The 10,523-nt window shown below is 39.9% G+C and overlaps 1 long non-coding RNA gene across 4 annotated transcripts; it reads left to right on the forward strand.

Annotated features, from left to right (window-relative positions):
* Positions 1 to 7,353: 7,353 nt before the first annotated feature.
* Positions 7,354 to 10,098, forward strand: LOC113030063 (uncharacterized). Of its 4 annotated transcripts, XR_013911603.1 has the most exons (4): positions 7,588 to 7,666; positions 8,206 to 8,330; positions 9,278 to 9,665; positions 9,912 to 10,098. It is a non-coding gene; the product is annotated as an uncharacterized LOC113030063 (long non-coding RNA). The 4 variants fall into 4 exon arrangements; XR_013911604.1 differs by having other exon boundaries at positions 7,354 to 7,666; positions 8,206 to 8,321; positions 9,278 to 10,098; XR_013911601.1 differs by having other exon boundaries at positions 7,576 to 7,666; positions 9,278 to 10,098.
* Positions 10,099 to 10,523: the final 425 nt, after the last annotated feature.

The following is a 10,523-nucleotide window of genomic DNA, read 5'->3' on the forward strand; positions in this document are numbered from 1 at the left end:
TTACAGCTTCTTCCAGGCTTGTGATGCAACAAAGATGCGAATAGCAGTCAGGACACAGCCACAGGGAGACGAAATGATGTGCTGAAGGAGAGTTTTCTCAGCAGTTGTGTGCTTAAAACTAATGTGGTGAAAACATGCAAGGACAGGTGGCAACGGGCACTTTGTTAGCAAAAGAGTCTCTCTGTGTATCCCAGGCAAACATGAAGAGACAATTTGATCAAAAAGCAGTGGAAAGACAGTTTCAGCCTGGGGACAAAGTTCTTGTGTTGCTTCCCGTGCCTAATTCTGCCCTCATGGCTCGTTTCTCATGCCCCTATGTGATAGTGAAAAAAGTGTCTGACACCAGCTATATTCTCAACACCCCAGAACGCAGAAGGAAGACTCGCCTATGTCATGTTAACATGCTGAAATCATACCATACCAGAGACACCAGCATGACAGAACCATCCGACACCGCTGGGACGGCTGTCCCCGGTTCAGTCCCTGTTACCCTGCTAAGTGTAGAAGTTAAGGGTGATGATGATCTGGGTACCCTTTCTGAGGGACAGCAATGTGGGCGGTTGTCAAATTCTGTTTTTTTTAGCTAAGGCCGAGGCCCACCTGTCTCATCTTCCTCCGTCCCAGTGTAAAGATGTACTTGACTTGTTTGTTACACCCCGGCCTAGGCAACCGGTGTGCAACACAGAAAAAATAGAAATAAGGGAAAAATGCCCCCACGCTCACCGCTCTTGAGGAGGGCGAGCCAGCAAAAAAGACTAACACGGGTCTCCAAAAAAATCCCAAAAAAACGAAAGTATTGACACAGACTTTCATCAAAGCAAAAATAGGCCATTTAATTACATCCAACACCAAACAAATACAACCGGGGGGAAGAACGACATGACAAACGGGAACACAGGGCTTAAATATCTAGAGGGAGCAATCAGGGAAATGGACAACAAGAGGGATGCTTTTGACTCAGCAAAATCCCTCCTGTGCAGCACCCCTGTCTTGGTGGCTCCTAACTTCTTTCGACCTTTAAGCTAGAGGTCAATGCCAGTGCCACTGGAGCCGGGGCTGTTCTACTGCAGGATGATGAGGAGGGTGTGTGCCATCCGGTCTGTTATTTCTCTGCGAAGTTCAAATGCCATCAGCTGAACTACTCTACCATAGAGAAGGAAGCCTTAGCTCTGCAGCATTTTGCAGTGTATGTGGGCTCCAGCTCTTCCCCTGTGACAGTGTTCACAGATCACAATCCCCTCGTTTTTCTGAACCGGATGTACAACCACAACCGGCGACTGATGCGCTGGGCACTGCTGGCCCAGGATTATAATCTGGTGATCAAACACAAGAAAGGTACTAACAATATAGTAGCTGATGCACTGTCACGCAGCTCACAATAAGGTGTTGTTGTTGTTTTGGTAGAGCGTGAATGTAAGGGGGGGGGGGGGATGTTACATCCTGTGAGGCTGTGGGAGTGTGTGGGTGGGGTGTTTGCCCGCTCTCTCTGCCTCCTCCTCTCTTGCCACTCCTACCCCCTCTGTCTCTCTCACTCTCCTCTCTCCCCAGGACACAGCTGCTCTTGATTAGCCTCGTTTGTATATATGGTTGGAAGGGGTCCAATTTTCACTGCATGTAACATGTACGTGTAACATTGCAGCGACAAATAAAGGCTCATCAACGTTAGTATTTATCATGACATTTTGCACTATGTTCCATATAAACATCAAATGTTAAATATGTTTGAACTGGAATAAGCAGAATTTGATTTATGGGATTTCCTTTATTTCCACTGAGCACAAGATTTGTACAATTCTGGATATAAACACCAAATTCAATTGCAGGAGATGTATCAGAACATTATGATGCCACAGCATCAATGAAGTGACTTCCAAAAGGTCTTTAGGGGAAGCTTTTAGAGAAGAAAGAAAACACTTACATAAAAGAAATGGATAACTAGTACAAGGCCAAAAAAGAAAACTTAAATGGGTCAGTAAGGGAATACAAGTTGAAATAGCTAGGTAATAAATAAATGAATAAATAAATACATACTATGTCCAAAAAAACAGAAACAATTGAAATTGTATGCTAGAGCATAATAGCTAAATGTAGTGAATAAACAGTTAGGTAATCTAAACATATTTTAAATAGAGCTTTAAATAGAATTAACCAATATACTAAGCTAATATTTGCTAATGAGGTTAAATGTATCCCTTTCAGTTGATTCACTTGGCATAACAGGTAACATATATACTATGGGCTATCATGCTTCCCTAATATGATGAATCACAGAAACACAGCAAAATCCAAAACTGTGACAGAAAAGAAGTTTCAACAGCAGCGTTGCTGTATATAATCAAGCAAAGTACAATTTATTTTCACCATTAAATGACTTCAGAACAATACATTTAAACAGATGCTGATGAAGGAAACTTAAATCTATGTAATGCGTCAGTGGGAGTATGTCAGCTAAAAACACAGATGTAATCACAAAGCTTGCAAACAGAAACCTACATCATGTAATTCTTCTCTTTTATTTAATATCCAAGTAAATGTCGAGAAAAAAATATTTTCCACATATGGAAATGTGCTAATTAAATGAAAAGAAAAATAAAGCACATTCAAAGTCTGTGAAAATTCCTAAATGCGGGTGTATGTTTCCCCAACCGACCCCCTGTAGGACTCATCGGGAAATAAACTCTTCTTCTCTTCTTTTAGGAGTGTTTTTGATTCTGCTGAGGTAGAGAGTTTTGCCTAAGAGAAGCTTCCTTCTGTTGAAACCATCAGACAGTGTAAACAGCAGTCTGTGGGCGATTAATTATGCCTGGTGCAGAGACACACAGAGAGAGGAAAAAAAAGGGGCCAAAGATGGAGAGTGGAGTGTTCTGAGGTACAAATAAAGATAAGTAAAGAAAAAGTGGAGAGATCTCCACATCCTCTCAGCTTAACTTTTCTCTGAGTGCAAAATAGTCTAAATACTTCAAAGACAAATACTAACTGTTTGAAGTATTTGAGCTGCTGTTTTTTCTTTTTATTTGTCAAAACAGAGTAAGACAAATGTGCTCACATTAGGAAAATAAAAATTTACAGCAAACTGAGTGGGTTACCACCAGTGGGTTCTGCCAGTAACCCATTCAACAAGCTGGGAGGAAACAAAATGAATAGTTAACAGCAAAAGTTGGTAAGACGCCACATTACCATCTCCTGTTATAATCTGTCACTGCAGCTGCTGCCATGTACTACTACAAATAATACTTAGATTCCCAGATTAACTTTGAAGCAAGATTCCAAACATACTAAGATATTAAGACAGAGCTTCAATGACGAAAGGAACAAAGTGACTTGCAACACATTGTCTGGACCCAACTCCGCCCCAACTTTAACCATGGGCTAGTCTGGATTAGATGAAGAGACAGACTGTATCCAAATCCACAAAAATACTGTAGTTCATTTTTTAAGCTGTTTAGAAGAACCTATTGCTCCGATACGTGGAAAAGGTATGGCCACGAACACGTGTGTTATATTTATTTCGGTCAAGTCCTCTATTACTACCATTGTCATTACATTTGGCTATAGGGCTCTATTCTGAAACCTCCCATGTGTGTACCTGGAGTGCTTATAGAAGAGCACTTTAAAAAGTCCCCTTCACGCAGCAGAGCAGGCATTAGTAACAACACATATCACATTGGTTTGATTATGTGCAACATGAAACAATGAGCTGTGGCAGAGGTGGGTTTCAAAGAGGTTTGCAGTATTGCAGGAACTGTATGCAGGCGAAAGCTGACCTATAGTACCTCCTTCTGCGATCTGTGAAGACGACAGATGAGCTCGTTCCTTTGACTTTATTTTAAAATGAAAAGAAAAATGGGATAGTTTCATAAAGATTTTACAGTCAAACAAAGGTAATTCCACACACTAGAGTCCCAACATTATTTTTAAAGCATCCCTCTGTGTGTGTGTGTGTATACACTCACATCATTTAAAACAGATATGGACAGAGAGTATAAAATTTACCAGAGCAAGTACCTATTTATTTTACACAAGTGAGTCATCTTAGGTGGTCAAATTCTTCCTGATGTTTCTCTCCAGATAAACCCCCCAAAGTGTAAAAATTATATGTCAAAAAATATTTGTCCTTTGTTTTTGTGATTTTCAGTCTAATCAGTAAAATATCATCACGGAGTTTGAATATGAATTTGTCTGTTTCCATACATGCCTTTTCTTCCTTGGGTTTTTATTTCCATACTTGGTACGCAGTACTCGGATAGCTCCTGCAAGTGTTTGACATTCAAGTGTAATCACAGCAAACAGCGACTTGTTCCTCTGAAAAGCCTCATTTCACAGTGAAATTCACCATCTGAAATGAGACGCCTGCTCAGACAAAATGATTTTTGCCATGAAAATGAAACTCCGTGTGGCAGGGGGATTGAAGTGATTTGCAAAGTGGGATGCTTTAGTCACAAAATAGTTACATTTCAAAGACACAATCGTCTTCTGTTCTGAACTATTAAGTCCTGAGCAGTGCGTTTCTACCTAAATTGAAGTGCAGCATTTGGTGATGAAACCCATCAGTTATTTTAAAGTGTTTTTTTTCCCTTTTTCTTCATAAGAAACCTCTCTGTCTCTGCATGATAAGGAGAAGTATGTTGATGAAACCCTCTTTTTGATGTGATGTATATTTGAGAAACACATATTTGACATCTTTTTAACATGACAGAAAACACGATTTTCATTTATTTGATATAATTTCTTTTTTTTTTTTAGAAAAACGAACCCATGCATGAACTTTAGGGAGTTTTCAGTATTCCAAATGTGAAAAGCAGCTGATTTCCAATTATTGATGCTATTGGATGTAATGCTTTGATTTTCATGGGTTTATGTATGTATAACATACAATTTTAGTGCAAACTGCTTTGAGTACAGGATTGTGTTTGAGTGCAGTCACACAACATGGTGTGAAATAACATGCAGAGAGCAGCTGATGCTTAAAAGAGGAATACTGGAGTTTTATTTATAGGCCATTTTATGATAGCAGGCAGGGGTTTTCGTCATGATTTTGAGCATATTATCCTTTTTTTCTTCCCTTCTTTGTTTTTTCCTCTTTGGTTATTTTCTTTTTGCCTCTTTCATAGTGTCACCAACCGTGCCGCACAGCCACGACAACGAGGGAAATGCACACGAGTGCCAATTAGAAGAAATAAACATTACTTTAAATGAAAGAAACAAGGTCAGAACTTAAAGTAACCATTCTGTATGTAATCAGTACAATCAGGGACAGAAATGGTGTATGTAACGTTGTTTAGTGCAGAAAACTAAACCAAAACAGCCCCAAACTCCAAAAAGGTGTCCCAGGCAGGAGAGTCACACAGCAGCTGAGCACTGGCACACTGGGCCCAGGTGTTGCCAGTCTCACTGACTGGAAACAAGCCACACCACCTGTCCATGCCTGCAGATGAGACCTGCCACACAACAGGCTGAAGGGCAGAGTGGAGTGGGTCGTCACAGATATACCTGACTCTTGCACCGAGGATTTTTATATTTTTGGACGATTAAATGATTATTCAAGTATTCAGTTTGATTTTTAGCTTCCTTTGTTACTCTGCATTTTAGGTTTGAGTTAGATTAGTATTTTGTAGCCAGAATATAGGCTTGATCCTTGATCTACCGAGTCTCATGCCTCAGTGCCATGCATTTGGGTACTAACCTGACAGCCTCTCTTCCAAATGTAAATGTATGGAAAAACCTTCCACATATCACCTAAACATGTCAATTCAGTACAACTTAAATAGCTGCTAGTTACTTTAAGGTATTTTAATTTAGAGAATCTACAATATTATAGAGAAAACTCCAACAAACAATTCTGTGTGAATGAGCACAACCTCTAAAACAACTCAGCTCTTGGGGCATCTGCTGCTACTGGTTGGAGAGTGAAGGAAAACAAGACAGGGAAGTGGAGCAGAAAGTAGCGAAATAGTTCAGTACAAATGCCCCAGGTTTACATTCAGTCAGATTCTGAACTGTGTTCATGTTTAAAAGTGAAACGATGAACTGTTAGCCAGTAGTTGTTACCCCGAGGGAACTATATTTGTGTCAAAAGTTTCATGTGAGATGAAACGTAATCATGAGCAAAAAATGTTATTTCACAGGCACAGGTGCACACTGCAATAACAGTGCTCCTGTGTAAACAAACCAGGTGTGTAAAAGAGAGTCTGCATGTGGAGATCTGCAGTGAATCCACAACAGTCACACTGAAGGAGGCCAGAGTTCTAATGTGACCGATCATTTTCAAAGTGGTGATGCTAAACAAACTGTCACTGAGTTCATTTTACTGTGATTACAACTTGGAATAGGAAGTTTGATGAATTAATAACAGTTCTTTGTTGCTGTGGCAACAATCTGTGGAATATTTTAATGCTGGAGAAATCTTAAAAACCAGAGGATTCAAAAGCAAATTCTGAAATTTCTGCCTTTAAATTGTAAATAAATATGGTATAAAACATGTTGCTGATGTAGCCTGAACGCATCAATCACAGATGTTGTAGCGTGACTGCATTGACAGTGACCAGTCACATTAGGGGTCTTCCTCCCGTCGGCTTCTGCTTTCATAATATCAAAAGTCTGATTAATCTGAGCGAACAGAAATCAGCTTTGAGAGCAGACCTGCATGTGAGAGCTGCTTGAATCTGCTGCAGCCTTCATCAAGTGGAGGCTCTTGTCTTAGCGATGGCTTCTTTGTACTTTCTGCTTCTTTGGCTGATGAGTTCTACACGTGCGGGTTGTTGAATTCACGCACAAGGATTTTAATTGCACGAATGGGAATGAATACCTGCACCTGTGAAGGGAAATTGTTTGCTTGTGATTATGTTTTAGCTTGCACGCTATTCATAACACAAATATAATTCCATACAACAGCTTCTTATGAAGAAAAGGGGGTAATGTTTCATTAATGCAGTCAAGACAGGAGTGTTTCTTATGCTAATGATAAAGCCTCGCACTTACTAATGCAACTTAATGCACATTTACTTACACACAAGTGACACTAATTAAGTGTAAACAAGCACTTCATGACAAGTGCATTCACCTGCAAAGGTCTGACTCACCAATAGTGGTGAAGCTCAAGATAGCATCACCGGTTCAGGATGAGTAAATGCAGAAGGTATGGAAACAATAGTGCATGAAGCTGACTGTGTTTGTATCATGCGCCACTGATTCAGAGTTTCATTAAATGGTTACACCTATTGTTGATGAACACACATTTGGAGTGGACTCTGAAAAGCTCTCAGAAGGCACAGAAAGAAAAATCACTCAGTGTGACCAATTCACCTGTGACTCTGTGATATGTGCACACTGATACTGTCATTGTGTTCCTCTCTGTTTTTTATCACTGGACTTGGCTCAGGTCAGTCTGTCAGCCTTCTTGGAGAATCAGGTGAAATGTTAACCGTTCTGTGTTTTTCCACCATGGTTCCACAGTCACTTGTCAGGTCAGAACACAGCAGGATGGTGAGCTCAATTCTCCATTATCCCTCATTATTGTCATACCACAGCAGTGGCTATTGTCAGAGGGGTCCTCTCCCTTTCAGTGCTGTAATACTCATTTCATCATGTGTCAAATCTGACAATGGGACTTGAACACAATGGGTGCTGATGCTCGACTAGAAAGGACGCATCTACACAATTGTGCGTGGTGAGTAGTTCACAGTGAAAATGTGTGTATGAGCGAGAGCTATTAGAAATTCTAATAACCAAATTAAATGCCTCAAAGTGCTATCTGTGTCAAACCTGCAATTTTCCCCGTGAAATTAGTTCAATCATTTCCATCAACAACACTCTGTATTCTCTGTGAGCTTCGTAAAAGAATATTATTCCTGTGATTAAATGGGATTAATGTGCTTCTGTAGGTGTTTCCCTGTCTGTTTTCATATAGTCTAAAGACTGTTGTAAAATTTTCAGAATGCATTAGTGGAGTAATGTGTATATTCAGGCCAAGCAGTGTATCAATCACTCACCTACAGGTTGTTGAGTTTATTCGAGCTGTAGAAAATGTAATTAGAATGAGTCATTTTCTGGCTTGTCAGCCACATCATCTCCAGTACTCGCTTGTGCCTTTTTTGGCAGTTTTGCAACTCTGAATAACACAAAATGAAACTGTCCTTATTTCTTTATAGTCAAATATGACTGCTGTCAGCCAGGAAGCTTATTTAAGCTGTGACACTGTACTTGTAGGTTAGGGCTCTCGCCTCACAGCAAGACGGTTCCTGGTTTGCCGATGCCTTTCTTTGTGGAGTTTGCACGTTTGCCCTGTAGCTGTTTGGGTCTTCTCCCAGCCCAGGACGTGCAGGGTAGGACATGTAAGGCTACAAAAATAGGGCACTTGTGTTGTGATGGCTCCGGCCTTGTTATTGTTTGTGGGCCTGTTTTTGTTTCCTGTTGTCCAGGTCTTCATAAACAGCTCCTCCTATCCTTCCTCACAGAAGGCTGGCACCCAGTGAAGAACCAAAGCAGAAAGACAACCTGTGTTGTAGTTATTTCTAATTTTAGTTGCATGTTAGCACATAATTATTATTATTTTTGCTATTCTCCTTTCTTTAGTAATTGATATTTTAGTAAATTCCATTAAGAGGGGATCTAAGTTACATATTTAAACATATTTTAAAGTAACACAGTTTGTTTTCCTGGTAATTAGTTACTTTAGTAACATTGTAACTCAGTTACTAACTCAGTTACTTTGTTGAAGAAGTAACTAGTAACTATAACTAATTACTTCTTCAAAGTAACCTGCCCAACACCGGTTATGTCCTGAATGAGCCACGTATAACCGTGTGAGGTAGATAAAAACATGTTTAATGTAGACTGCAGTTCAAAGTGCTTTGAATAGCCAGTAAGACTGGAAACATCCAATTCTATCAGGCTCTTTGTTTATATAGTTTTTGTCCTTTCACAGATTTTTACAAAATGTCAACTTGCTCTAAATGTTCAACAAAAATCAAATTAAAATGATATTTTCTAATAGCAGCAGTCCAAATAACACATTATTTAAAAGTACATGATTTTTTTTATAGCAATCAATGCTGTTAATTTAATTAAAGGTAAAAAACCCCAACAGGAACTAAACCTCCAAAAAACCCTCAAAGTGGATCTGATATATGTTTATATTCATTACCTATGTAAAAATAGACGAGTTAGGTGAATGAAGAGGATGTTTTTTCTCTTTTGTTACATCAAAAACTCGAACAGTTTTGTGTAAACAGATATTAACATGTCTCGCTGTTTGTTCACCGTCATGTTGATTTTTCAGCGGTGTGTAACCTGGCTGGGTTCTGTGCTGTGATAAAGGGCGAGCTGCCACCATTTGGAGCCAGACCAGGGCTGCTCCTGGACACAGCGATTAGAACACAAATGACTGATAACTCAGGGGCAGAGGGGCGCAGGAGCCGAGATCTGCATCACAAACCTCCAAAACTGCAGAGATAGACGGAGAGAAAGGATGAAAAGTCGGGAAGGAGATGGGAAGAGTACATTTAGAAGTCAGACTCAACGCAGATCTCCAGGGATTCGTAGAGTAGGCTTTGTTTTTGTTGCTTTTGGTCCGTAGTGAAAATGCACTCCATTACTGAACTAATCATAAACCTTGTAGAATCAACTCTTTGGAAATATGGGCTTCATCGAACGGCTCTCTTTCCCCTGTAAGTTGATTATGTTGTTGTGCAGGTGATTGTACTGTTGTGCCTAATTTCTTATAGAAACCCAGAGGGGAAAAAAAAAAAAGAGAAACAGGAACTTCAAAAATCAATAGCAAGACAATTTAAGAGAAATAAACTCTGCTCCCTCTCATTTAATCTCATACTTTCTGAGACTTAATAAAAACAAAAGCTTTAGAGTGATGAAGCACACTGGCCACAGCCATATGATCGATCTAGATTTTTTTTCAGGTGACTTCTTGACCTCTTTCTTGTGATGTTCAAGATATTGGATGGATCGGGAATTTCAGATTCCAACAAGGGGACAGAAGAAGGCACGTTATGAAACATGTATTTCCATGAGGTTTGGAGACTTCAGATCGAAACTTGATAGCATGTCTCAGTTTTATTTTTATCTGAATAAAGATGCATAAAAAGATTCAACTTTTAGCTGATCGAGTCTGTAAAAACTGTTAACAGCACCCGGACTCCACTAAGGCTTTGTTTTAAAGGTTTCCCTCATTTAACGATGTATGGATCAGTTCCCCTCCCAGCTAAAATAAAACGAACCTTTAAGTCACCAGATCGCAGAACTGACAGCGCACTATTTTCTGAGTGACGTTAACTGGTGTGTGAAAATGTGCATTTAGGTGATGGACGCATAAAAAGGAAAGCGTAGCTGACCTTCAAATCCCTGACAGCTACAACTCAACTGCTGTTTACTTGATGTCCATAACTCCCCTGGGAGCTGCAGACACCTCGCCGCGGCGTGCTGCATTTCATTGTGAGACGGTGCTGACTTTAAAAAGCAGCTCAATCTTCTCCCAGATTACATTTGTCGCAATTCCCTCTCTTTGTGGAGCT

This window comes from Astatotilapia calliptera, chromosome 10, assembly GCF_964374335.1.
Source record: "Astatotilapia calliptera chromosome 10, fAstCal68.1, whole genome shotgun sequence".
NCBI lineage: Eukaryota > Metazoa > Chordata > Actinopteri > Cichliformes > Cichlidae > Astatotilapia > Astatotilapia calliptera.